Genomic DNA, 4,864 nt, shown 5'->3' on the forward strand with positions numbered 1-4,864 from the left:
ATTTAATTATAAATAATCAAACATGCAGAGGAAGGCCAATTAATAAACAGCCAAGGCCAATACATATACACGCATACACAACCACACAAATACACACTAGAAACAGACATATAGATGATCCACATACTGAAGTTAATAGACAATGATCTTACTATAAATATGATTAATATTTTCAAGAAAATAAAGGGACGTAAGGGAATACAAATGAAAATGTAGAGTTCTTCCACAGAATTAGAATGGAAAGATACAATAACCAGAATTAAAAGCTCCATAGATGAGTCTATTGGAAGTTACATGGCACAGAAAAGAAGATTAGTGAACTGAAAGACAAATAGGAAATATAAAACCTCGCATTCTTGGGGCGCCTGGGTGGCTCAGTGGGTTAAGCGTCTGACTTTGGCTCAGGTCATGATCTCATGGTTTGTGAGTTGGAGCCCTGGGTCAGGCACTGTGCTGACAGCTCAGAGCCCGGAACCTGCTTCAGATTCTGTGTCTCCCTCTCTCTCTGCCACCCCACCCTCCCCACCCCCCCCCACCCCCTGGCCACACTCATGTTCTGTCTCTCTTTCAAAAATAAATAAACACTAAAAATAATTTTTAAAAAACAACTCCCACTCTCAGAGGAAAATAAAGTATTTTTAAGAGATAAAAAAGCATAAGCACTATGAGACACAGATCTAGTATATAATTGTGCTGTCACATTGAGGGGAGGAAAGAAATGCTTCAGAAGCCACATTTCTCCATCTACCAGGATGCAGCTATGTTTTGGAAAGACGGTTACTGGTAACAAGATGTGAAACAGAAAACTGTTTCTTTCTTTGTTTCTACATATGAGTAATCCTTGACTCATTCACATAGAACTTATCAATATTGACACCCAGGATTTCCACAAACAGCTTCAGGGCTTTGGTAAAAGCAGTATAAGCTCTTTGGCTGGGGTTTGTGGTAAAATGGAAAAAAGCCAGATTGATCCAGGCCCAAATTTCTGTATAACCTTATCTAAGTTTCTTTATCTCTCTGGCATTGTTTTTTTGGCTTTTGTTTGTTTGTTTTTGTTTTTGTTGTAGTTGTTGTTTTCATCTGTAATATGACTATTATAATGTTACCTATTCCATGTGGTTATTATGAGAATTGAATGTACATGCAAAGAAACTGGCACATACTATGTTTAATTAATAGATTTATTCCTCCAAATGCCCTCAAAAAGTAACAAGAACAAGAACAAGAAAAACAACCACAACCACAACAACAACAAAAGCCAGATGTTACCCTATCAGACGTTGCTTCCATTGGCGGATTTGAAATTACTTTTAGCATCAACCATGGTAGTAATGACCCAGTGAATAATGAAAAGAAACTATACTGAAAATCAAAAGCAAAGGATAGGTTGAACTGTATATATATATATATATATATATATATATATATATATATGACTTTAATAGGATAAAAAAGGTTTTGTAGGAGAATGCCAGCTAGTAAAATAAGAAAGGAGAGAATCAGAAAATCACTTTACACCTTTCTCTGTAATAACTGATTTAGACAAAATCACCAACAAATACTAAAATCAGTTGGTGAAAAGTATCTGCAGGGGGGTGGTGAGGGGACAAAATACTCAAACAGCCAAAGTGTTACCTGAATGATTACTTTTTCCTTCCCTCCCCTAGCCTCCCCTTCCCTTCCTCCTTTCCTTTCCAAGGAAGTCTCAGGTTTTAAGCTCCTCCCTCCTCTCCCTGCCTGCTGTTGCCCCCACCCCCTCCTGCACTCCCAGCCTCAGGGGAGCATTTCTCTGGCCTCTGGCTGTTATCTAGGAGCCGAGGTCAGTGAAGAGGGCTGGCAGCCAATAGTGAGCTTCCCCGGGGCCTGCGGGTCCAGCCAGGACGTTCAGCATTGCTGTGCTTGCTCGGCTCCCATAGAAGACTGGCTTTGAGAGCGCTGACAGTCACGTGGCCATTTTTCTCTGCCAGCCGCAGCACTACAGTGTGATCCGTATTGGGCTCAGCCGGAACAGACCAAAAGAGGTAGGCGCACAGGGAGGATGCGGAAACGGGTGCCTTCAGTCTCTTGATGGCCCTGATGAGGTCTTCTTGGCTGACATCCTGTGCCTTCTTGCTCCTTCCTTTTAATACCCGGTGATGTAGTTCCTCCAGAGTCATCAGGCCTCCGTTCCGGTGCTTCAGGGCCAGGCACACTTCGATAATTTGGACACCCAGCTCATAATAGAAATCTCCCCCGCCTAGCATCTCAGACAAAATCCTTTTCCGGAGGCCAGAGGATCCACCCCAGTAGTGCACACGTGTCCTGGAAGTGCGCCAGGAACTCAGCCTTCTCCAGGATCTCCTGCTTGTGTTTGCCGGCAAATTCCTCCTGGTTGGTCTTGAACAGGTCCAACTGCTTTGGCATCTGGGCCAGATGGTCCTCAGCCAAGACAGTCCTTCGTTCCTTATACTTGACCTCGGCAAGCTCCTTCTTGGCTGTAGCGCCGGCTCCCACCCAGAGGCCATGCATCCCTGCCCTGGGCCTGTAGGCCACCCTGCTGCCAGGACCCCGGGTCCCAGCATCCGAGGATCCACCGCTGGTTCTGAATGATTACTTTTTAACTATAAAGGTCGGAAGACATCTTTACACTTGAAGAGGAACATTACAAACTTGCCACAATACAGGCCCTTGAAGGAAAGAAAGAAAAACAACAGTTGCAAAAGAAAGGCCTTGAAGAAGGAGGAGGAAAGGGAATGCATGCAAATAAAGGCAGCCAGTTTACACCTTAAAGGATGAAATTTAACAACATAAAAACAGAGCCACTGATATTATGTGACTCCTGAGGTGATGCACCCAGAAGGGCACACCTAAGTGAATTTACTGACCTGCTGACCAAAAATTTTCCCCCCAAACTAGCTATGATGAAAAGATTGAGACAAATTCAAATTGAAAGAAATTCTGGAAAAACAAAGAAACACAAAACGAATCCCAAAGCAAAAACCTGGTGTGTTTGTTAAATAATATCTGTAAAAAGTGGGAGAATAAATCTTGATTAAAGAGATAAAAACAAAACAAACACACAAACAAAAACTTTGTCCCTGGGTGGCTCAGTTGGTTGAGCTTCAGACTTGATTTCAGCTCAGGTCATGATCTCACAGTTTTGAGCTGAGCCCAGCTTGGGGCTCTGCTTTGAACATGGAGCCTGCCTGAAATTCTCTCTCTCTCTCTCTCTCTCTCTCTCTCTCTCTCTCTCTCCCCCTCTGCCCCTGCCCTGTGCATGCTCTCTCTGTCTCTCTCTCTCTTAAAAAAAAAAAAGGAGACCAAAAAAACCCCAAACCATTATCGCATTATAAATGTTCATTATACTTTGCTTGAATGGTTCATGGTTCTTGAAAAAAGACACTACAAAAACATTTTTTGGAGTAACTGAAAAATTTGAATATGGTTAATGCATTGTTTAATACATGGTTTTTACCAGTATTAAATTGTTGAGTGTGAATGAACACCGATATTAGATGCATTATAGATTTTAGATGATTTATTGCTAGGAGATAAGTTCTAAGTTTGTAGATTTAAAGTGATGATGTGTAAGTTCTGATAAATATTTGAGAATTAGCTGTAATTTCATAGAAAAAGAATGGTAAAGTAGATATAGTAAAATATTAACACCTGGTAAATCTATATCCAATGTAAAAGTAAATATTCATTGCCCTGTTATTTCTAATATTCTCTGACTTCTAAATTTTTTAAAAGAAATGTTAAAATTGAAAGAAGAATTGTTAACAAAATGAAAAGCCCACAAATAACGAATATCACTATGTTGCTTATCTTTGATTAATCATCATTCATGTTATTTGTCATCTTTCAGAATTTTAATGTGTAAGTCTTGGCTATGACATTAGAAAAATTGTTTTCAAGTCTCAGCTTTTTATAATTTCTGTGATTTGAGCAATTGTGTAATCTGAGTCTCATATTCCTTTTTAATAAAATGGAATAATAATAGTGCTTCTAGGTGCTTTTGAGGATTAACTGAGTTGATGTGTGTAAAATATAGTATGAGACCATTAACAACTATCAAGAACTAGAATAGAGAATGATTAGATTCTCTATATTCAGTTTTCTCCTTTCTGAGCAAAGAACTACACTACATTTCTTTGCCCCTTGTAATTGTTTAAAATTTACATTTCACAAAATAATAGAACCCAATTTGACATGTGTTGTATTTCCCCTTTTAAAAATATCAGATCTTAAAGGGATTTATGCTGGAATTTTTTGCGCGTGTACATTGATTGTGGATATATTTACATCCCGAGCCAATGAAAGTAGAAATTTCAAGTATATAATTTTATCAACTAAATATAACATTCCTGAGTTGGCTTTAGAAGCAGTTACTTTTCAAATGCATTTGATTTTTCTGAAAGAGCTGCAATGAGAAAGGACCACAGAATGGGTCTTCTTGGCCCAGAATGGGGACTTAAGAGATTATTTTTTACATAGTTCTGCAGGCTAGAAATCTGGGATCGAGGAGTCATCAAGGTTGGTCTCCTATCAGGCCTCCCTTTTTGGTGTGTACATGTCCATCTTCTGATGTTCTCATATGATCCTCCCTTCTGTGAATGTCAGTATTCTAATCTCTTCCTCTTATAAGGATACCAACTATATTGAATTAGGGACCAACCCTAAAGACCTCATGTTAGCTTAATTTTCCTTTTTAAAGACCCTATGTATAAACACAGTCACATTCTGAAGTACTAGAGGTTAGGACATCAACATATGAATTTGGAAGGGGGAACACCATTTGGCCCATAACATCCTAAATTTGTCATATCGGTCATGGAAATATACAAAGACTGTGATTTTGGAGTCAGAAAATGACAGGGGAGGT

General features: G+C 39.5%; 1 pseudogene; it reads right to left on the reverse strand.

The window, feature by feature from the left end:
* Nucleotides 1-1,807: 1,807 nt before the first annotated feature.
* Nucleotides 1,808-2,706, reverse strand: LOC121033349 (vacuolar-sorting protein SNF8-like; annotated as a pseudogene).
* Nucleotides 2,707-4,864: the final 2,158 nt, after the last annotated feature.

This window comes from Herpailurus yagouaroundi, unplaced genomic scaffold (assembly GCF_014898765.1).
Source record: "Herpailurus yagouaroundi ecotype Mexico unplaced genomic scaffold, PumYag 159, whole genome shotgun sequence".
NCBI classification, from domain to species: Eukaryota; Metazoa; Chordata; class Mammalia; order Carnivora; family Felidae; genus Herpailurus; species Herpailurus yagouaroundi.